We start from the raw sequence: 24,779 nt of genomic DNA, 5'->3' as shown, positions 1-24,779 counted from the left end.
GGTCAGGATCAAAAGAGAGAACAGAAGTAATGGGGGACAGGATAGGATGGAGGGAAATATAATTAGTTCTTACACAACACTACTATTATGGAAGTCATTTGCAAAACTACACAGATCTGGCCTATATTGAATTGCTTGCTTTCCAAAGGGAAGGGGTGGGGAGGGAGGGAGGGCAGATTGGCAGACAGGGGCAATTAGAATGCTCGGTGTTTTGGGGTGGGGGGAGGGGACAAAAGGGGAGAAAATGTGGAACCCAAAATTTTGTGAAAATGAATGTTAAAAGTTAAATAAATTAATAAAAAAAAAAAAGAATATTTTTTGTAACTTTAACTGAAAACTGCCGGGTTGTTTTGAGAGGCATTCTAGTAGCTTGCAGTTCTATCAGCAATGCATGAATATACATTTTTCCCTGCCCAAGTGGTGCATTTCCCTACTTTTAATTATTTTGCCACCTCCTTAAAGAGATGGCATGGGGTGATGCCTCAAAGTTCTTTGAATTTGCAACTCTTTGATTATTAATGAGTTTGAATATTTTTTCAAGTGATTACTAATATTTTGAGAGTTTTTCCTTTAAAAATTATTGTTTATATCGTTTTTAATTGATCATGTGCCGTGGACCTGGGTCCCGAAGCTCCCCCTTTTTGTTTTTGGACATATTGTTTTATGGTGCGGTTTGCATGTTCTACTATGGCTTGTCCTGTGGGGTTATAGGGGATCTCAGTCACATGAGAGATTCCGAATTCTGAGAGAAATTTTTGGAAGGCCGAAGCAGTGTATGCTGGGCCATTATCAGTCTTTAATAGTCGTGGGACGCCATGGGTGGCAAAACACTGAAGCATATGACTACACACATCCTTGACTGCCTCTCTGGTGCGTAGAGTAGCCATGATGAAACTGGAGAAAGTGTCTATAGACACATGGATATATTTAAGCCTCCCAAATGAAGCTATGTGAGTCACATCCATTTGCCAGATACCATTAGGATGTGATCCCTTAGGATTGTACACTCTGCATGGCATTGGTGGCTGGAAAGGAATGCATGCTGTGCATGATTTTACAATCTTTCGGGCCTCTTTCTTAGTAAGTTTATATAAATGTCTTAATGATTTTGCTGATATATGAAACTTATTGTGAGCCTGCTGAGCTTCCTCAGTGGTTTCTAGGTATACACCTCCTGACACTACTCGATCCACAACCGCATTTCCTTCTGCTAGAGGCCCTGGTAGATTGGAGTGTGATCTTACATGTAAAATGTGGAATGGGAACATACGTCCTCTTATGGTGTTTTGGACTTCCACTAGCAACTGTCCAATTTCTAATTGAGTTGATATGCAGGCAGTCTCTAGGTCTGGTATAAGTGTGGCTACATATCTACTGTCAGTAATGACATTGGTAGGCTCATCAATTTCTACAACCTTCCAGACCGCAAATAGTTCGTTCTTTTGGGTGGATGAGAACGGAGTATCATATACCTGCAACCATTTATCTTGATATACATATGTGGCTGCTCTATTTAATTTTGTAGCATCAGTAAATACATTCTTTCCTATGACTGGAGTGTCACGGTTTTTCTCAGCCCATGTCCATGGTGTTTCCTGGTATATGCTTAGAGCCTTATTTATGTTCCCTGTTTTGAAGTTTTGATTAATAATGACTTGCCATTATAGGTATTCTGTACAGCATTTCTCTGCTTGTTCTTTAGTGTATCTACAATAGATGGCATCAGGATCTCTTCCTATCAGTTTCCTCACTCTCTGAATTGCCTTGTAAACCACTTGTGCAACTAGTACACAGTAAGGGACATAAGACCTGTTGTGTATTCTCTTCAAGTGTATCCACTCTAATATCCCTTCTTCTTGGTGAAGGCATCCTGTGGGAAGCTCCACAGTGAAAAGGATAGAGATATACATATTTTCTGTTGGTACATATCTCCTGGTGCTAGCCTCTACGATTTTTGTTTGAATTTTGGAGATGCACTCCAACGCTTGAGGTCCATTCTCATGGTGAGTTTAAGTCAGGATCTCCTTTCAGCATGTCATACAATGGGTGTAATTCACCTGTAGGTATTCCTAATTGTGGTCTGATCCACTGAAGCTCTGCTATCACCTTTTGCATATGACTGAGAGTCTTGATTTTAGACACATCTATTACAGGTGATTTAATATGGATTTGATGTTCTAATATGGTGTGTCCTAAGTAGTGTATAGGCAGGTCTTTCTGTATCTTATCAGATGCTATTTTTAAGCCCTGTTTGAGGAATTCTCTCTCTGTCATTTGTAATGTCATTTCTAACATTTCAATGTTATCATGAGCTCCTAAGATATCATCCATATAATGGAGTATCAACATCTGGGGAAATCTCTTCCTGACTGCGTGTAATGTCTTGTCTACATACCACTGAAAAATTGTGGGACTGTTTTTCATTCCTTGGGGTAGTACCTTCCATTGGTAACGATGGTATGGCTCCTGTAGATTGACACTGGGTACAGAGAATGCAAACCTTTCCTTATCCTCAGTATGAACAGGAATACTGTAAAAACAATCCTTGATGTCAATAACCCAAAGTTTATAACTGCTGGGAATTGCACTGGGTGATGGCAAACCTGGCTGCAAAGCACCCATTGGCTGCATGATGTCATTGATCTTTCTCAAATCAGTCAACAATCTGTATTTTCCAGATTTCTTTTTTTATGACAAATACAGGAGAGTTCCAAGGGCTAAAGGATTCCTCAATGTGTCCTAACTCTAACTGTTCTTGTACTAGGTCTTTAACCAGTATGAGGAACTTGACGATTCAGAGGGTGATAGGTGATATTAAAATTCTCGAGAAAGGGACGTCTCTCCACCTGGTGGAGGAAGGCAACTTACAAAAACTGAAGCACAATTTTTATACCCTAACACAGAAAATCTAACTTAATTGCTCATGTGGCTTTAGAAAAGAGGGGAGATTTGAGTAACTTTTGGGTACCTTCCAAGTTTCAGCTACAGCCCACAGCACTTTCACAAAGAAAGCTGGTAGCTGGTAACCAACCAACCATCCACAAGCCCTGGATACCTGGAACTCAGGTATCTAAGGAGAGAGACCTTGTGGAAGAGAAATTTTATTTAGCCACTATGCAAGTACTATAACAAACCAAATTCTTAGGTATAACTGAATTCCTAAGTATAAAACATCTTTGACTCTGTTTGAATTCAGAGAGGAGTGAAATTTTCCCATGGAGTTGAAATAAGCAATGCACATTAACAGGACTCACATACATAAGAGATTTCATTTAAGATCCTTCCTTCTCAAATTTAAAACTTGTCCTGATATAAAAGTCAATTGTTACAACTTTTGAGCAAGTCACATAATTAGTTATGAATTATACAAGCCAAACAATTTTCTTAGGACTGATGACCGTGTCCACATGAAAGGAGCATTGGCAGTTTTACAAAATAAAAGGAATTGGCATGGATCCCATGCCTGCCAACCCCAAACATATAGGAGGACTGTTCTGAATGGGCAGAACCAGTCTAAATAAATTATTAGTCCATTCATTTCTTTCCACACATAGTAATCCATTAACAATTTTAGTTTTAGCATTAAAACAGCAGCTTTTTAGCTGTAACTCTTTCAACAGGCAAAGGTGAAAATACCTGGTTTTCTAAATAACATAACTTTCCCAACATCTTTTAGTTCCAACAAAATTCAGATTACAAATTGCTTTCTCTAACACCATTTCTGGATTGTAGAGTAAAATAAAAATCTTGATGGTTCTAACTTTTACTCAAGAAAATTTCACATCTGTGGCCACTCCTTAAAAATGTTTTTGAAAGAAAAAGTTGTGAAACTGCAAGTGGAAGTGAGGGAGACTCTGGAACAAAGTCCAGCGGCGCCTAACCTCCTCCTTTTCACCTGGGAGTTTCAAAGCCTTATCTCTGAGGTGTCTTTTCTCTTTCTTCAGTAGGTTTCTAAATTTATCAGTTAGCTCTTTAACACTGTCCTGCAAATTCTGCACCATCTGTCTGTTCTTCCATCTCTCTTCTAAGTTTAGATATATGAGTGCTGGCTGCCTTTCTGGGCTATTGTCCCTTGTACTACTCTCTGACTCTGATGGGGCTGTCTGTGAGGATGTGATGAATGTTTTCATTTGCACTGCCTTGCCACCGTCTTCTATGAACACATTCTTCAGCATGTTATATAGAAAGAATGCATACTGACCCTGACTCAACTTTTGTGAGCTTTGCCCCATTTCAATCTTACTCACGGTTACACCTCGTCTCACCGAGCTGAGTGTGCACGTCTTCTCCTGTGTCCGCTTCTCGGATCCGCTTTCCCGAGGACTCGGTGAGGCAGACAGGTTACTATTTCCTGTCGCACTCAGGTATCGGCTTTTGACCCTGTCCTAATAGCTCCTGTACACTGTCTAGGCTTCTGGAAAGCCTGACTCACCTGGGGGGTACTGAGGGACCTGATTCTCTCAGCTGAGATTTCTGAGGGACCTAATTTCCCTCAGCTGAGTTTCTTAAGGGACCTAATTTCCCTTGGCTAAGCTTCCTGCTCCTTCCCCCTGCTTGTGGCTCTATGTTGGTGGGCGCCAAGTTGCTATAGTGACGGCATAGCTTACCTAGAGGAGCAAGTCTTATGCCTGACCAGCAGGCTGCTTGTCCTCCTGTGGAGCTCGCGAGTAAAAGAATGAGGCGGGAGAGTGGGTCAGTAAGCAACTCTAATTTATTCAAGCAAGCACTCTGATTATATAGTCTTTGCCAGCTAGCCCAGTGAACCATGGTAACACACATAAACCCGAAACTATAGAAATGAACACAAGCTGGAACTATAGTGACAAAAACAAACCAGGGGTGGGGCCGTCCCTTCCAGCGCCATCTTGTTCACCCTTCCCTGCTCCGGGCTCAGTTTACTTGATGTCCGTCAGTGTGGCGTCCCAGATGGTGTGGCGGTCAGTGCCCCTTACATATCATTATAAGGGTTTTGCTTTATCCCAATTTTGTTTGATCCCAATTTTGTTTGGACCCCTAACCACTGGGGAAACAACGAAATAATGTAGACCTGGAAATGTTGTTCTGGGGTATCTCTCAGCCATCTCAGATTTTGCCTATGATTAGAAGCATACCTATCACAACTCTAAAGGAATCGACTTATATTCTCTGCACTCCTTTATTTCCTTATTAAGAACACTCTCTATTTGAGACCTAGGAAATTTGTCGTGAATTGCCAAGAGAAGTTGTGTAATCTTCTTTCAATATTTTTAAGAAAATGTTAGGTATCTTTCTAAGACAGCTTGACTATTGCTACATCTGGAGGAAGGAAATAGATCACAGGACCCCTATGATTCTATTACTTGTAGTTTTCATTTTCGGGGAAGTTTTGCTTTATTTTGCAATGCCATATTCAGGCTTATAGTGAGGGGAAAACAATGGTCATGAAATTATTGATTCTGTGCAATAAAAAACCTTCTCAATAATCCTACTTGTTATTATAGTATGAACATGAAGCATAATATCATAGATTTAGAGCTGAAGGGACCTCAAGAATCATCTATAGCAAATCTCTCCTTTTATAGGGGAAGGAATCAAGGCATCCTGAGGAGAAGTAACATATTCACAGTTATATTTTTCTAAGGAGATTCAAATCCAGATCTCTGATTCCACATCTCCCATGTTTTCCATTCCCTCACAGTGACAGCCACTAACTATTGTACTGCTTTCATTAGAAATATACATATTTGCATATATATTCAATAGAAATATATATTCATCATATGTATTCATTAGAAATATACATATATTCATACAAATATACCTATACATATATCTATACATGTACACACACACACACACACACACACACACACACACATACACACACTATCCCACAGAACTCTTTTTGGTTCTGAGCCACCGGGGACTGGCAGACTAGGCAGGTCAAATCAAAAAACTATAAAACGAACTACAAAAGAGTGGCTGTCATAGGAATTTAGAACACATCCCTTTTTCTGAAAGACTGGGTTGATTTTTGGTTTGAGTATTCTATTTTTGGTTGTGTTTATTTCCATATTCTTGCCATTATACTTTATTCTCCTCTTCCCCCTCCTCAGAATTCCTCATAAGGGGATGAACAATCTTATAGTAAAATTTAAAGCCATTTAATTCCTATCATTTAAATTTACCTGTCATTGTTCATGAAGGCCTTTCTATCATGTTCCCTGTGTCTCCTGCCATTGCTTTTCTCTTTCCCTCCCTTCCCCAATTTTAGTCTCTTCAAACAAAAAGAGAAGGAAGAAGTTTTTGTCAGGATAGCAATGGAGTTCTATGATGCAGGGAAGGAAATAAGTCAAAATTAGCCTTAAATTTCTCACATCTTGGGTTCACATTTCTTTTCCAATTCTTCTTTGTGTTTTTAAAGTATACATTTGTCACTATTCAATTTCACATTATATCTATATGTAATATTTAATGAATACTACAACTATTCCTGTATTTGAGTAAATTTTTATTGAGTAAATTTTGAGTAAATATTGTGATTATTCATGTTTCTATGTGCTAAATGTTGAGATTAAAAAGAAAAGAAAAAGGTAGTGGGCCAGGAGGCAGAGATGAAGAGGGAGAAAATTCCAGGCACAGGAGAAAGTCAGTAAAAATGCCAAGAGTTGGGAGATAAAATATCTTATGCCAGGAACAGAAAAAAAAAAGCCACTGACTCTGGAACATAGAGTACATGGGGGTTGGGGAGAGTAAGGTAGATTGGAAAAGTAGAAGACTGGGTCCTAAAGGGCTTTGAACAGAGGGTTTTACATTTAATCCTAGAGGTGATAGGGAACCATTGGAGTTTATTGAATGGTGGGGGGAAGGGGATAGACCTGTACTTTAGGAAGATCCATTTGACAGTTGAGGATGGTCTATAGAGAGGAGAGACTCAAGGTATCAGTCTATTGCAACAATCCAAGCATGAGGTGTTGAAGACCAGCATCAGGGTAGTGAAAGTGTCACAGAGGAGAGGGCATATTTAAGCTATGTTATGAAGGTAAAATTGACAGGACCTGGTAACAGATTCATATGGGGGAAGAGGTTAGAAAGAGTGAAAAGTTAAGGAGGATATACAGGTGACAAACCTGGGTGATTGGGAATATGGTAGTGCCCTCCATAGTAGTAGGGGAGTTTGGAAAAAGAATTCAGGGAGTATGGTTGGCAATGTTAAATTTAAGAAATCTACATGATATTCAGGTAGAGGTGTTTAATAGGTAGTTGGAAATGAACGACTGAAGATTCGAGGAAAGGTTAGGATAAATGAAACTGAGAATCATCAGCTTAGAGATGATAATTGAATCCAGAGGAGCCAATGAAATCACTAAGTGAAACTGTTTAAAACATATGTCTGCAAACGATGGCTAGAAGGTCAAATCTGGCCTACCACTTGTTTTTGTGTTTATAATTTTGTATTTTTATTTTATTTAAAACAAAGTATTGTTTATATTTTTAAAAGATAGGAAAATTTTGTAAATTTTCATTTTTAATTAAAAAATAATAGTAAAAACCATTCTTAGTTTTCAGGCTGTGTTAAACACAGGCAGTAGGCTAAATCTGGCCCTCAGACTGTAGTTTGCTAACCCCTAATATATAGGAAGAAGAGAAGAAGGCTGAGGATAGAGTCCTAGGGGATACTCACTGGCAGTGGGAATGACCTGGCTGAAGATCCAGCAAGGAAGGCCAAGAAATGGCCAAGCAGCCAGATAGTTAGCAGGAAAACAAGGATAGCATAATGTCACAGAAGCCTAGAGGGAAAGCACTACTGAAAATAGGGTGATTGACAGGGTCAAAAGCTGCAGGAGAGGTCAAGATGATGAATACAAAGCATATTAGACTTGGTAATGAAGAGACTTGATCATTTTGCAAAGAAGAGTTTTGGTTGAATGATGAGGTCAGAAACCAGTCTGTGGAGGGTCAAGAACAGAGTGAAGGAAAAAAAGTGCGGGAGAGGGGAGGAAGGAGAGAAGGGAAGGGAGGGAAAGACTTGCTATTGATGGTCTTCTCCAGGTTAGCCAAAAAATAGAGGAGAGGTATAAGACGAAAGCTAGAGGGGATAGCTGGGTTAAGGAAGCTTGTTTTTTTTCTTTGAGAATAAGCAGGCAGTAGACAGGGAAAGGTCGAAGGTAAGTGACAGAGTGGAGATGATAGAGAGAACAATCTTTCAGAAAAGACAAGATGTAATGGAATAATCTGGGCATATATGTGTGTGTGTCTATGTATATGTGTGTGTGTGTGTGTTATCTTGTCAAGGAGAAGAGCCACCACTTGTGAAACAAAGGTAAAGGAGGAGATAGTGGCAGAAGGCATGTGCTGATGCGAGAAGAGCAGGAGGAGAGAAGAGGGAACTCTTAGCAAATGACCTCAATTTGTTTTGATAAAATATGATGCAAAGTTCACAGCTAAGAGAATAAAGGTGTGAGGGAGCCACGAGAGGTTTGGGGAGTCATAAAAAGGTTTGGAAGAACTACTGTGGTGAGTGGAAAACTAAGCTAATTAGAGAGGTGTAAAAGAATTGCCTTTCTTCAATGAGGATCCAGTTGAGATTATGCAGTGTATATTTGTAGTGGACCCAGGCAGCATAGTTTCATTATTTTCTCAAGCTTTGCTCAGCAGCAGCTAAGTAGCCACAAAAGTAGCTTATGGTAGGAGACATCCAGGACTGAAGCCTAGCAGGAAAAACTGAGTAATAGGATAAAGGTGCAAGGGACTCAAGAGAAGGGAACTATGTAAACTGGAACTAGGGGCAGGAATCATGATGGAGAAAGGAGAACACAGGTACAAGATTTATGCCCTGGGAAAGAATAAAGGTGTTGAGGATTAGGAGGTCAAAATGGAAATGAAATACAGGATTTGGTGGCAAGGCAGAAGGAGATATAGAAAGACAACATGTCATTAGATAAGCAATTTCAGAGTTCATGAATAGGGAAGTGGTACATTTGTGAGTGATACAAGAGTATGAGCATCTTTGTGTGTGTCTGAGGTGGGGCAGAGGAGTAGATCATGAAAAATGATTCAATAGAGGAACTATGAAGTTAGAGTGCTTGCTGAGATCCCCTTATTCAAGGGCAAGAGTTGTGGAGGAAAGACTGTGAGCCCAGAACTGAGCTTATCAAATAGAGAGTATCCTAGAGGTCAGTAGACAATAGATACCAGAATTTTCATTCTTAAGTACCTGAGTTTAAGTACCTGAGACTGTATTTGAATTGAACCTTAAAAGAAGAAGAGGTCATTTAGCAAGTGCTAGAGAGGGAGCCAGGGAACAGCAGTGGGGAACAAGGAATATTTAAATTCTCCTTCCTTGACTGGTGCCTCATGGGAATGAAAGTTCAGTCATTGCTGGGAAGAGAGACCAGGGACACCGTCCTTAGGATTCAGACAGCTCTTAGTGAGAGCCAAAAGATTAAAGGAGATGGGAAGAAAAAAATTTAAAATCAAAGCAAATTTGATACCTATGGAGTAGATGTACCAGAGAGCACATTAGAAAGGATAGACAGACACAGAATGGTACACTGGGGTTGGAGGAAGTGTTGGACTGAGAGGAATGGAAATAATAGATCAGGTGATGGAAGACAGAGAATGGGGGATTGAGTGATGACATCTAGGAGTTCACTGAATTACTGGAATGGGGAAGGTATGACCAGATGGGAGTTTATTTATCATTGAGGAATGAATTCAGGTAAATTAGCAACATCCTTAGGGGTTTGGTCCCAGAGTAGAATCATCTAAGGGCCTTATAGAGTCCAGGTTAAGGGACAAATAAGGACAACTGGAGACCAGAGAGGGGACCTATCATTATGGACTGGCAGGAGACTGACAGACCATTAGTAGGAGACTGAAGGGTAATGAAATGACATTTTTCTACTTCAGGAAGAGAAGAGACTAGGTAAGAGACTTGATATAATGGAATGCATTTATCTTCTTTCTGCAGTAGCCAAGAAACCAATTAAGATGCCTGCCACAATGGAATAACATTTCTCCTCTTCCCTGGGATGACAGGAGACCAGACAGAGAACTTAGCTCTTCTTCTTCAGGGGAACAAGAGGTCAGATAGGACTTCTTGCACAGTGGAATTCCATTTCTCCCCTTATGCAACTAGGCAGCTTAGAGTGCCAGACATGGAGTCAGGAAGACCCAAGTTCAAATGCGGTGTCAGGTACTTACTAGCTATGTAACTCTGGACATGTCATTTAACTCTTTTTGCCTCAGTTTCCTCAACTGTAAAATGGGGATGATGATAGCACCTACTTAGCAGAGTTGTTTTGAGGATCAAATGAAATAATATTTGTAAAGCACTTACCACAGTGAATGGCACATAGTAAGCACTGTATAAATGTGTCTCCTTCCCTTCTATTTCCCCACTTTCTCAAGAAAGCAGAAGATCTGGCACAAAGGGCTTTTCCACCCTTGCCCCAGATGCAAGAAATTGGTTCTTAATAGAACAGTGACTTTCCTCTTCCCTAGGAAGGCAAGAGAACAGCCAGGAACCCTGATGTGATGCAATGGTGATATTTAATTTTTAGTCCATGATGTCATTGTGTCTGATTTTTTGTAAATGGGAAGCACCCCATTTAGGACTCAAAGTACTCTGTATCCCAGTCAAATTGTGGTCCAGTTATGAAACAGACTTTCAATTCCCCCAAGACTCTATCTGTCCTTGAGGATACATCAAGGTGGTTTGTAAGTGAATCAGCTGCATGACCACCACTTCTTTTCTCAGGGTCCTAGGTTCAAGTCTGGTGTGGGGTAGGGGGGAGAGGAGGACAAAAGGAGGGTAGGAACTATAGTTCCTGAGTCACCTCCATTTTCCTTTTCAATTTCACAAAATCGGAGGGAAATGACACCCTTTACTTCTGAAAGTGAGATGTTTATTCAATAATAAGGCAAACAATAATAAGCAAAACATTTGCTCAAGAAAGACAAGTGCAGATATAATAAAAATACCGTAATTTACTCATTAACCTGAATCACTTTCTCTTATTAATGCATGTAGTGTCCATGGGAAGAGAATGCATCCACACTTACAGAAACGTAGCAGAAAGGTACATAAATAAGGAAATCATGTAGCAAGGATAATTTATGACTCTGGATGACGGGCTTTAATGTCTTTTTTCTCTTTTCAAGAACAGTCTACAGCGTTCATCCTCAGTTGCTCAAAGCTACTTTTTTTTTTTTTTTTTTTTTTTTGCTATTCTGGAGCTGTGGAAGCATCAAGCCTTTAGCACACAGCCACCCTTGATGGGGAGTTAAGACAGTGTTAAGCTCTTTCAGTGATAAGCAGTTCTCTCAAGCCAAAGAAATACCAAACTCCTAGAATCTGCCCCGGAACTCTGAAGAACTCCTCCATTTCAATCTGTTTATGGTAAGATGGTCTTTTAGGTTTCCCTTAGCCAGCCATGTCTTCAAGTAGCTGGGGAGTTTGCTTTCTTTAATTAACTTTAAGCCAAGTGATACTTCTCCAGTGGGCAATGCTTACAGCAAAATAGCCTGTCTTTCGCTGTCTGTTTCTCATTCTTGAACCATACAGAGCATTAAAAGGCAATAAAAGCAACTTCCACCCCCCCACTCCTGATATTTTCCCTCAGGGTATCAATAGCACTAGAGTACAAGAAAACCCCGTTTTCTAGGCAATCAGCTATCTGCAAAGCAATGCTTTTCATTCGCTCATCTGAGCTCCCAGGAAAACATCTGCAGGCTGCTCATCAGGTTAGCCCTTATCAGATTCCACATAGACTTCTACCAGCAGCTTCTCTTGGTGCCTTCTGTGTCTTCTGTTCCTGACTCCTCTTGTGTTCAGCTTTTTTTTCCTGCTCTATCATTATCCAGCCAGAAATTCTGATTGCCCCCCTCCAATACCTCAGATAAGAGTCTTCTGGTGTTTAATGACTTGATCTCTACCTTATGATGTGGAACTCTAAAAAATCTACTTTTGTCTCAAGGATGATCTGAGTCATATAGTCTTTATATAGTCAACCTAGAATTCCCAACTAGTTATTTGCTATAGCTGTATTCTTTAAAATTCTAAAGTCATTTATAAATGAACTGACAGACCAAAATGAAACATACTTAACCTAGTCAGTAGTCATTTTTCATACAGGCCCTTCCAGTTCATTTGTTTTTTTGGAAAGGCAATCTTTTCTTAGATCCTTGGAACAGTCTGATCCCAGGTGAATGTTTGTTAATTTCTTCAAATGATCATTTGGAATGATAGCATTGCAGTCTGTTTGAATCTCCTTATTTTACACTTGAGGAAACTGAGATTCATAGAGTTTAAATGAGTCGCCCAAAGTCATACAAGTAGAAAGTAATAACCACAGATCACCTTTCCGCAGGACTTTGCATCCTGCCCCATTTCTGAGCACTCTCTTTTGGATGTCTCATTTTATCCATTTTTCTCTTAAAATGCAAAGCTCAAATTTGGAACTGCATCCGTAAGGCTCTAAAACTGCACATACCCTTTAATCCAGCAATACCACTGTTAGATCTACATCTTAAAGAGATCAAACAAGATAAAAAAGGACCTATTTGTACAAAAAGAAAATTTATAGCAGCTCTTTTTATGATGGCTAAGAATTGGTAATCGGGGGAATATCTATCAATTGGGGAGTGGGTGAACAAACTATGATATATGATTATGATGGAATATTATTGTGCTATAAGAATTGATAAGCAGGATGATTTCAGAAAAATCTGGAAAGACATATGAATTGATACAAAGTGAAGTGAGCAGAACTAAGAGAATATTGCACATAGGAACAGAAATATTGTATAATGAAGAACTGTGAATCACTGAACTATTCTTAGTAATACAATGATCCAAGACAATCCTAAAGGATTCATGATGAAACATGCTATCTGCCACCAGAGAAAGAACTGATATTGTCTGTATGCAAACTGAAACATGCTTTTTTAAACTTTCTTTGTTTCTTTCTGCCTTCTTTCCTTCCTTTTTCTTTCTTTTTAAATTTGTCTTCCTGAACAAAATGACTAATATGGAAATGTTTTATGTCATTGTGCATGTATAACCTATATCAGATTGATGGCCATCTCAGGTAGAGGGGAGAGGAGGGACAGAAGGAAGGATAGAATTTGAAACTCAAAACTTTTATAAAAATAAATGTTAAAAATTGTTTTACATGTAACTGGAGAAAAATATTAACAAACAAAAATAGTAATTTTTCTGAAAAGAAAAATATAATGCTCAAGTTTAAATTCAATATTGCACCCATGATCTATCTAGTGAGGAATACAAATGGACTATTATATACTTCTTATCAGAATGATCTGCTTCCTTAGTCTAGATGTGGATGGTTTTCTTTTTAGTAAGCAGAAATATATATTGCTGTTAGTTCACAGTTTTACTGGTAAGGGTTTAACAAGCAGTTATTTAATAAAAATGTATGCATGACACATTTTTAATTTTAATGTACCTTAATAATTTTTCTCTATTTCCTTAACTCTAGACAATCCATGTAACATTGAACTGAGCCCTGATTTCTAGAATTTCCCAGTTTCTGAGGTATAAATACTAACAATAAACATTTAACAACAATGGTCTCAAAAACTGGTTTGTGCTTGATCCGGAACACTTTGCACTTGCCCTTCTTCTCATCTTCTTACCCAGGTCATACTTTCTTCCCAAATCATCCACCATCAGGCCTTTTTTACAAACTGACCAACGTGACTTGGATATCTTCCCCAACCTATTCTACCTCCTCAGCAATGGCAGCTTGTTTATTATGTTGGATTAAAGGAAGAAGCAAAGTTTATTTTGGAGGAAATTGAGACTTTTCCTTTCTTAATGTTCTTCTTTGGTGACTTAAAGTGAAAATACCTCAATTGGAGGATAATATTTTATCTCATTTCAACAAAATGAAGAATAAACGTAGGAGAGTGTAAATGGTAGGACAATTACAAAAAATAAAATAAAGATAAGGTGAGAGAGACCTAAGGAGTACTGTTAGATTCAAGAGTTTGCTATAATCACTAATTGAAAAAGCCTATCTTTAAAAAAAAACACATATTGAATTATGGTTTTTTCCCAGCTAACTCTCCATTCAGCAATATCAAAATGAAAGTTAACAGGCTAATCTGGTGAATGCTTTATCTTTATACAAATATGTCCCTTTGGAGGTAATAGGGCCATGTTGGTCATGCACAATAGATTCCCATTTGATTGTTGCCTTTAGCTGCTCAGGCAAAGAAGCTACATTTGGGCAAGACACAAGATGTCAAAATAATATGAAACTTGCTCCTAAGTACCAGGATTGCTCAAAAGGCTGGGCTAATGGTTGGAGAGAGAAGGAAGAGTGGTTGTGCAAGCTTGTGTTTGTCCTATGTTCTTGAAGAAGACCATGGCATCAGTGAATGATGACATGGCTTGCAGTTAACTTTGATTTCAGTGAGGGAGGGCTGTGCAAGGTCACCAGCCTCACTTTCTCCTCCAGGACCATCTGGATCCAGTGGTCAGATATTCATCAGGATGACCTGAGATGGCCCAGGATGCAATGGGAGAACCTGGTCCTTTTAGGCTAAGGTCTTTTCAGGTTCTCACTTTGAGTGAGATCAATCAAGTGAACAAGTCTGCAAGGACACCACTAAACTCAGGATCCTGATGACCTTGTAACCAGCAGGGCAAATGATTAGACCTGAGAATCCTTCACAGATCTTAATGTTGATAGGAGAGACTAAAATGAAAGGACACCAAAAAGAATCAAGTTTTTCTCTGAAACAATAAGTAACTTCTATGAAATTCAAATTTGTGACCTGTACATCATCAGAACCATTCATTTATTCATGTAATCACTCACTTACTTTAGTCACTCAATACCTAGTTAGTAAGCACAGAGCAAAGTATGTATGGAGGAGATGAATACAAATGTGGTTATGACACAGTCCCTGCTGTTATATCCTAACTGAAGTAACTGAACCAGAATTGAAAAGTATAGTAAAGAAATATATGTAAATAAAAAAAGAGAACACAATGGGTTCTTGCTAAAAAAGAAAAAAAAGCCAGATATATACACAATCTCTCTGTCTCTTCTCCCTGCACCTCTCTTTCTCTGTCTCTGTCTCTCTCTCTCTGTCTCTCTCTCTCTCTCTCTCTCTCTCTCTGTCTGTCCGTCTCTCTCCTATTTCCCTCTTTCTCCATTTCTCACAAATACCTCCTCAATTCCAAGAGGGATCTGTTTTCTAAGAACATGGCTGCTTCATTGTGAAACCCACTCATGTTTATGTTAAACCTCATCTTTCCTTCAAAACTAAGATTGATTCCCTTTGGAGATGCACATTAATATATTCAGGCTCATCTGAGGCCAACATACATCATCTTTTCCAAAGGCAATAACCTGTGAACCTTTTGAACCCAAACAGTTAAACAGCTGTGCCAAGAACACGCTGCTTTACTCTTGTCTGGGAGGGTCAGGTCCATTAGCTGTTTAATTCATATGATACTCTTCTAAGAACGGAGTTATGATTCCTATTTCAAGGATCAGGAGACCAAGAGAAGGAGGTAAACTAAGCTATCCTAGGTCACAGAAGGGATCAGTGACAGAACTAGGATTACCATTTGGAAAGCCTCAGAGAGTTTAAACTAAGTTCGTATATCATAGAATTGGTCTGCTGAAAGCTCATTCTTCCACCCTTACTCCCACCTGCTCATCAGTGAATATTCAAACAGCTGTGAGCAAATGGGAGAAAAGGCTCCCCAGCAAAACCCTAGAAAATGTCTGGGATGCAGACATATGCTGACAGCAGGTGGGATTTAAGATTTAAAGTATATTAACAGGCAGTTTCTATTATAAGAAGTTACTGCTCAAATACTATAATGCTTCCCATATGGGGATAGTAAAACACTTTGCTAACTTTAATTAGGCCTCACCTTGTGAAACAATCATTTCGACAATTTAAAGGTGAGAAAAATGAAGAAAAGATAATTTTTTTAAAAAGTCACATACTACATAGGTTTGGATGGGAATGAGCTTCCTTCTTTTTCTGTGTGTTCAAGGGATTTCCTAGCAGTCTTTTCTTCCCCTTCAATCCAACAGAATTTATTAACCAACTTCTCTGAGCAAGGCATTATGCTAGGACCTGAGGACTCAAGGACAAAATGATACAAAACAAAACAATGCTTTCTCTCGAGACTCCAGTTTATCAGGAGGCAGAAGGTAGAAGGGAGAAGAAAGAGGTGAGAGAGCATAAGGAAGGTAGGAAGAGAGAGGGAGAGATGAAAGGAGGGAGGGAGAAAAACAATAAGGGGAGGAGATGAGGGTCCTCATAGGAGATGGCCCATGAACTGAACTTGAGATTCTAAGAGGCAAAGGTGAGGAGAATGTATATTGCAGGTGTTAGCTGCTCAAAGAAACAGATATTGGAGATGGAATGGAAAATTCAGGGAAAAGAGTAAATAGGACAGTTTGCAAATTGTAGAGAGCCTGAAGCAGATACAACACACACACAGACACATGCACACACACACACGCACACACACATATGAAGCATGTATGACCCTGGACAAATCACTTAGCCCTGTTTGCCTCAGTTTCCTTGTCTATAAATGAACTAGAGAAGGAAATAGCAAACACTCCAATATCTTTGCCAAGAAAACTTGAAAGGGAGTAACTAAGTGTTGGATATGACTGGAACAACAAGAAAGCATGTAAGCTAGAAGCAGACGGTGAAGGTTTTTAAATGATCATTGGAAGAGGTTATATTTTGCTCTGGAGAAAAAGGCAGCCATTGTAATTTCTTGAGCTCAGGCCTAATGTCAGTTACCAAATATTTATTAAGTGTTTATTATGTGCCAGGAATTGTGCTAATGCTAAGCTCTAGGAATACAAATGTAGGCAAAAAGAAAGACATGAATTATGGGAGAAGGTAACATAAGCTCAGGGATATAGAGTTGGCGGGAAGTGGAGAGAATAATGTACTTGTGCTGGGCATGGTGGAGAAAGAAGTCTGGGGGCAAGAGAGGGAAGTCAGAAGCAGAGCCCAGAGAGGAATAAAGGAAGGAACATGGCTGGCTCAGGACTTTCCTCAAAACGCAGGTTTGAAGAAGAACCAACCAATCAGAGGAAGGGGCCATGGGGATGGAGGGGGGCGGAGAAGATGATTATCCAGAGTGAGAAAAAAATAATAGCAACTATTGATGATGATGATATTAACAATGATGGTGAAGTAAATTAAACCCTTCCTGGGCATCATCAACCAAAAAGAGATCGACAAAGAAGTGAACAAAAGACTGAGTCATAGAATTTGTTTATGTAAATATGAGTGGGCTAGGGTTGCAATTCTGAACCCGTTTATTGCTGTTAGAAACTATAGAAACTAACCATTTTGGAGAACAATTTGGAACTATGCCCAAAGGGCTATAAAATATGCATACCCTTTGATCCAGCATTCTTTGACCCATTGCTTCTAGGACTGTAGCCTCAAGAGATCATAACAATGGGAAAGGGTCCCATATGTACAAAAATATTTATAGCACCACTCTTTGTGGTGGTCAAAAACTGGAAATCAAGGGGATACCCATCAATTGGGGAATGGCTGAATAAATTATGATATATGAATGTGATGGGATACTATTTTGCTATAAGAAATGATGAACAGGAAGACTTCAGAGAGGCCTGGAAAGACTTATATGATCTGATGCTGAGTGAAAGGAGCAGAACCAGGAGAACTTTGTACACAGCAACAACCACACAGTAAGAATTTTTTTCTGATAGACTTGGAACTTCATGGTAATGCAAGGACTTAAAGAATTCCCAATGCTTTTTCAAGGTAAAATGCCTTCCACATCCAGAGAAAGAACTATAGAATTCAATTGCAGAATGTAGCAGATCACTTTCTTTTGTATTATGTTTTAGTTTGTTATATGGTTTCTCCCATTCATTTTAATTCTTCTATGCAACATGACTATGGCGATAATGTATTTAACAGGAATGTATGTGTAGAACCTGCATAAAATTATATGCCATATTGGGGAGGGAGAGGCGAGGGAGGGAAAAAAATCTAAGTTATATGGTAGTGATTGTAGAACACTGAAAATAAATAAAATTTAAAAAAAACATAAAAAAAGAAACTACAGAAAAATAAAGAAGCCCACACTTCTTTTTTCTGAAGTAGAGAAACTGAATGCAATATATTGCTGCTTGCTATAAACATTTTGCACCTGCCAAATACCAACTAAGACACTACTTGGTGGCTAGAATCTTTCATCAGAAGTTAGTTGTTTTTTGTGGCTTGACAGATGACAAATCCCCATACTACAAATACAGACCTCAACATACCTTAGAGAACTTAGCCAATGAAGTGTGTTGGAACTAGATCAATCCTACAGAACAAATTGTTTCTTGCATCCACCTGGACGTAATGATGATTGTAAAAACTTAAGGAAAACTTTTTAATAGACATAATCTTACAAAATATGTATAATCTTTAAGCCACATGGAATAAAATGTTTTTAAAAAGAGAGAGAGAGCTAGCAGAGGAGGGGAAAAGACAATTTTCTCTGGGCACATGAATAGGTAATGTACATATCTCTATTCTGTTTGCTACTAGAGTTCTACCAAGGATTCTTAAAGAGAGACTGCAGAGGATAAGTTTACATCCTGATACTTTTATTTACTCCAAAAAACAGGTATTTCATCCAACTGTAAGGTAGTCTGTAGAGAATTAGATACAAAAGAATAAAGCAGGGTAACAAGTTTTCCAAAGAACATTTCTATCTTAACTTCATGGGAAAAAACATGAAAAAAAAAAGATGATAGTAATAACTGCCATTTATTTAGCACTTAAAGGTTTACAATGTACTTTATGTACATCATCTCACAAACACTCTGTGAGATCAGTACTGCAGGAGTCATTATCCCCCCTTGAAAGAAAAGCAATCCTTTGCTCATGATCACATAGAGAGTAAGTATTGGGGGTATGATCTGCTTTTTTATGTTCATCCTCCATTGCCAAAGAAGACTATGCCATCAGAGAAATGATGACATGACTTGCACTTGACTTTGTTTTGAGTGAGGGAGGATTGTGCAAGGTCACCACCCTCACTTCTCCTCCTGAGCCATCTGGATCCAGTGATCAGATATTCTTCAGGATGACTGGAGATGGGCCAGGGTGCAATAGGAGACCTTGACCCCTTTCACCATAGTGGGTTGACTCTTAAGAAGTCTCGCCATTTGTAACCCTTGTTAATACAAGTGGGTCAGATAGAATCTGAGCTAGATTGAATCTGAGCTGTTCAGGTACTCACTTAGGGCAAAGTAATGCCCATTCAGTGAATAGGTCCATTTAAGAAGTAGTCATGAGATGGCCCCTTTAATGAGGCAAAGAAAAATAACTACATCAGACTGGGAGGGAAACAGCACCATTTACAATTGATAAACACTCTTAAGCCAGGAGGGTCCAGAAAACATCCCTTAAGTGGAGCTTGGACAGGGGCCTAGTGTTGTCCAATCTATGGACTTCAGAGTGTAGTAGGTCAAGGCCAGGTTCCCAGAGGATAACTGAATACTAACTCCTTAGAGTTGTTGGGATATCTAGGCAGGACAGAAGCAGCTAAGTGATGCAGTGGATAGTGTTGGACCTAGAGTCAGAAAAACTCATCTGTGTGAGTTCAAATCTGGCTTCAAATACTTAACTAGCTGTGTGACCCTGGACAAGTCACTTAGCCCTGTTTGCCTCAGTTTCCTCATCTATAAATGAACTGAAGAAGACAATGGCAAACTACTCCAGTAAGTTTGCCAAGAAAACCCCAGATGGGGTCATGAAGAGTTGGATACAACTAGAGCAACAACAAAGCAGTTGTAGGGCTAATTCTTGAAAAGCTGGGTTTCTATTATTGTCACTCATGAGCCCAAAATGGTGCATTCCTCATTATTGATCAAGAAGTTGGCAATGATTCGTTCTTATAAAAGAAATTTGCTGATAAGATATTATATAAGCAGTATAAAATGCAATTTCTCACCCAACCTCCATTGGGAGCACACTTCCCCTTGCAAATATAAGGTCCATGGGGAGACTGAAAGTACAAAGGCAGTAGGACACACATAGAGGAAAGCCTTTTGGCAAAGTCCTGGGCTTTCCTTCCTTTGTGGATCATGAATTTCTCTTTATGTGCTCTTAGAATTGCTGCCCTTCCAGAGTCCGTCACCAGTGTTTCTCTCTTTCTCAAAGGATCTCATTTCTGAAAGTTGTTATCCTGTCTTTCCAAATCTATCTTCAGGTGCTTCCTCTGAAGTGCTTCCACTGCTTCCCTGAAAGGCACTACTACAATCCCAAGTTGCCAATGGGAAGGTGGAACGAACAATGGGGAGAAACTCTTTCTTTTTCCAGAGATTTCCTATCAAGGACTTGACTGGCACTCCTCTGCCATTAGACTGACATGTTGTTTTATGCGTTGCCCCATGAGGTACAAGTGATTCTCTTCAATCAATCACAAAATATTACCTATGTGACGTTATCTGTCTTTATCCAACAAACTAAAACCTCTGTGAGCCTCTCAAATTGATTAAGAACTTAATCATACTTAGTCACTTTTGATTAATTGATTCAATTGAAATGTCTGGAACTTCTGTAATTAATTGGCAGTGGGTTGGACCTTAACCCTTATTCTTATATGTGTGATCCCCATAAAAGTTTCTGAAGTTAGAAATAGTTTAGAAGAAATCTGTATCGATGATGAATTTTATTAACATTAGTACGCTAATTTGAGTTTTCAGGACTATGTTTCCCCCACTCCCACATCCTGCCCTGGAGAATCTAATGGATAACATTGTCTAAGGAGAATAGGATAGAAGAGGGAGTCCTCCCTTTATTTTGCTCATGCAAAAGAATGCCAGGGTCCTTCAAGTCTATTTCTATGCCACAACCTTGACTTAACCAAAATAGGGGGAATCCACTTTGAAAGCTAGTACTTTTTATGGATCACTGTTATGTCTAGGTGACTGTGAGCAAAAATTCAGTCTGTGGAGATGGTCTGGTTCTAGTACATATAGTGGGAGATAATCAGAAATTAGGCAACAAGCTAGCATTTCAATATAGAGAGGTAAACATGCTGCATGGACATGAGGTTCAAATGAGAAACCCATCTTCCAGTGGCTTTGAATCAGAGAAGCAAACTTCTTTTACTATTAATATGCAAGTAATCCAGAGAATCCTAAGTTTTCCAGCATTCATGATACCTTGTTCCAAAATCACTCTTAATTTCCCCCCAACAGCATTGTGTATCTGGAAAGAATGAGAGCTGGATATGAGAGAGTTAGTGGTAGGGAGAGATAAGAGAAAAATAAAAGTAAAAGAGAGGGGGCATAAAAAATAACTCACAAATACAAAATTGATTTAAAAATACTTCTGGCACCTTGGAGAGTTATTTCCTTTACAAATAATTGGGGTCATTCATATATTTTACAAATTTCTTTATATCTCGTAATTTGTCTCCTATTATTAAGAATATTTACATGGAGAGCTTATTGTTCATCTGAACTCAACATTTAAAATCTTGAACTTGTCGGTTGTGACATCTCCTGCAGGTAGTTGCTATGGAAATGATAAATTCATCCTAATAAGGCATACATCCTGTTAGTATTTAGCAATTTGCAGGAAAATATTCTTTCTGCCTTGAGCTGAATAGCTATTTTCTGTTTCATGGGTCACAAATAACAAAAAGAAATTATTAAACACAAATATATGCACACATATTCATATATATGCATGTACATTTATGCCATCTTCATTTTATTTTCTTAAATTGTCAAGTTCATCCTAAAACTTAGTAGAAGGTAGCCAGATATAATCAAGACCTGAGTTTGAATCCTGCCTTAGACATTTCCTAGCTATGTGACTGTTAGGCAAGTCACTCAACTTCTCTCTGCCTTAGTTTTCTCATCTGTAAAATAGAGATAATAACATTGCCTTCCCCCCATGGGGGAATTATATTATATTATCATCATATTATATGAAATATATTTTATATTAATATATTAAATGTATTATGAATATATTATATAATATAAGATAATATAAGATTTAAACTCAAGACTTCTTGACTTCAAGTCTGATATTCTCTCCACCATGTCACCATGCTTTCAAAGAGATTCAACTTTAAAACCTTGCCCTGACAGTTACTAATTATGATTATGACTGCAAGCAAGTTTGTCATCCTTTTGGTGACTAGGCTTACAAATTGTATTATTTTGAGCAAGTTAGTGATTCTTTCTGTGCCTTGGTTTCCTGATTTGTACAATGGAAGTAATATCTTTAAAACAAACAAAAAGTCAATATGACTTACTATTTTTTTTTTATTAAACTTTTAACATTTATTTTCATACAATTTTGGGTTACAAATTTTCTCCCCTTTTTTCCCCTCCCCCCCCCAGACCCAAGCTTTCTAATTGCCCGTGTGACCTATCTGCTCTCTCCTCTATCCTCCCTCCCTGCCCTTGTCTCCGTCTTCTCTTTTGTCCTGTAGGGCTGGATAGCTTTCTTGACCTCTTAACCTGTATTTCTTGTTACCCAGTGGTAAGAACATTACATTTGGTCCTAACACTTTGAGTTCCGACTTCTTTAGCTCCCTCCCTCTCTACCCCTTCCCCTTGGAAGACAGGCAGTTCAATATAGGCCATATCTGTTTAGTTTTGCAAATGATTTCCATACTAGTTGTGTTGTATAGGCCTAACTATATTTCCCTCCGTCCTGTCCTGTCCCCCATTACTTCTATTTTCTTATGGTCCTTTCCCTCCCCATGAGTGTCGACCTCGTATTGCATTCTCCTCCCCATGCCCTCCCCTCTATCCTCCCCCCCATCCTGCTTGTGCCCCTGTTCCTCACTCTCCAGTATTATGAGATAGGTTTTCCTATCAAAATGAGTGTGCATTATATTCTTTCCTTTAGTGGAATGTGATGAGAGTAGACCTCGTGTTTTTCTCTTGCCTCCCCTCTTTATCCCACCACTAATAAGTCTTTTGCTTGCCTCTTTTATGAGAGATAATTTGCCCCATATAACTTCTCCCTTTCTCCTCCCAATATTTCTCTCTCACTGCTTGATTTCGGTTTTTTTTTTTTTTTTTTTTTTTTAGTATATGATCCCATCCTCTTCAATTCACTCTGTGCACTCTGTCTCTATGTATGTGTACGTGTGTGCATGTGTGTGTGTGTGTGTGTGTGTACTCCCACCCAGTGCCCAGATACTGAAATGTTTCAAGAGTTATAAATATTGTCTTTCCATGTAGGAATGTAAACAGTTCAACTTTAGTAATGACTTACTATTTTTAAAGAAAGATCTCATAACTTTGGTGGTAGGAAAGACAACAAAAATAAACAAACTAGAAGCAAATTGGACGTCCATCATTGGGGGAATGACTAATATAATTGTGTTTTATGAGTATACTGGAATATTATGATGTATTAAGAAATAACAGATTTAAAGAATTTTAAAGAAACTCAAGAAGAATTATACGGACTGATGCAAAACAAAGAAAGCAGAATTAAAAAAATAAGCTCAATATTGTAAAGAAAAATGAGACAGAAAGACATAAAAATTAAATAAGCATAATAGCCAATCTTGATTTTAGTATCCTGATAATAAAATGTGTTTCTATTGTTTAGTAGAGAAGTGGCAGATTACAGGTGCTCAACGTTACGTATACTGTCAGTCATGGTTGGTGTTCTGGTTTGTTTGCTTAACTCTCTTTCTTACATTAGAGGGTGGGGGACAATCATTGGGAATTGACAATGACATGAAAAAAGTCAATGAGTAATATATTAAAAGTAGAAGTATGATTTTTTATAGGAAATATAGTTTGTACTGGGCAGGTGCAGGTACAGGAATGATAAAGACAAACCAACAATAACCATATGGCAATATTATTGAACAAAAGAGCCACTAATACAGAGTTATAATTAAAAATGTAGGAATAAACCACTAGATCAAGATCCTCCTTCTGTCAGTTACTACTTGAGTGACCTTGGGCAAGTGATTTCACCTCAGTTTTGTCATCTATAAAAAGAGAAATTGAATTAGATGGTATCTAAGCCCCACCCCCACACAATTGATTTGATAAGATAATAGAATCAGTTGTCATACCCCCAGCTCAAAATGCATATATTCCCTTCCTCTACAACCCTCTCCCCATCTGAACATCAAAGACCAAGTCACATCTTGCCTCCGACATGAAACCTTCTCAAACTACTCCAGATGTCAATACTATCTGAACACCTGAGGTCCTCCAAGTTTAGTAACTGATTCTTTTCCAGAAAACTTTGCCTTTGTATTTAGGGAAGGGATGGGTAATAATATCTTCTTTTGTTTTTCCTTTCCACAGGGTCTAGTAAAGTGTGAATGTTCAGTCTCTATGTGTTGATCTATTGCTTGAGTTAGCAATACTTGATAAGTTCATGAAGCTCTGCAACGTGGACAGGTAATATGGTTAGCAGGCTTCAACACATCCACACATTGATTTATTGTTTGACGAATTTATCCGTACAAGGTCTGAAAGGTTTGGGGGTTAAGGCAAGTGGTCTCATCCATAACATGGCTGTAATAATATATTATATGCCTTGGAGGCTGAGGTCAAAACTAGATGATACTGTAAGGTCCCTTCTAGCTCTACAATCTCTAATTCTATGATTATTAAAGAGAAAAAGACTACATCCTCAAACTCACAGTTAGAGGAAAAGAAACCTATGGGACTTAATTCTGACTATATGACAGAAAATATTGCAGAATGAGTCTGTGAAGAAGACATTATTTCATAATG

At 38.6% G+C, this 24,779-nt stretch overlaps 1 long non-coding RNA gene across 1 annotated transcript in view; it reads right to left on the bottom strand.

Moving 5' to 3' along the window:
• LOC140511843 (uncharacterized) overlaps positions 1-4,707 on the bottom strand; it is a 94,224-nt gene extending 89,517 nt beyond the window's left edge. Inside the window, exon 1 of the long non-coding RNA XR_011969683.1 lies at positions 4,266-4,707. This is a non-coding gene — a long non-coding RNA (uncharacterized lncRNA). The remainder of the gene's footprint in view (positions 1-4,265) is intronic.
• Between the last annotated feature and the right edge of the window lie 20,072 nt (positions 4,708-24,779).

This window comes from Notamacropus eugenii, chromosome 6 (genome assembly GCF_028372415.1).
Source record: "Notamacropus eugenii isolate mMacEug1 chromosome 6, mMacEug1.pri_v2, whole genome shotgun sequence".
Lineage (NCBI taxonomy): Eukaryota > Metazoa > Chordata > Mammalia > Diprotodontia > Macropodidae > Notamacropus > Notamacropus eugenii.
The sequence above is the reverse complement of the archived record's forward strand: the minus strand, read 5'-3'. Positions and strand labels throughout refer to the sequence as shown.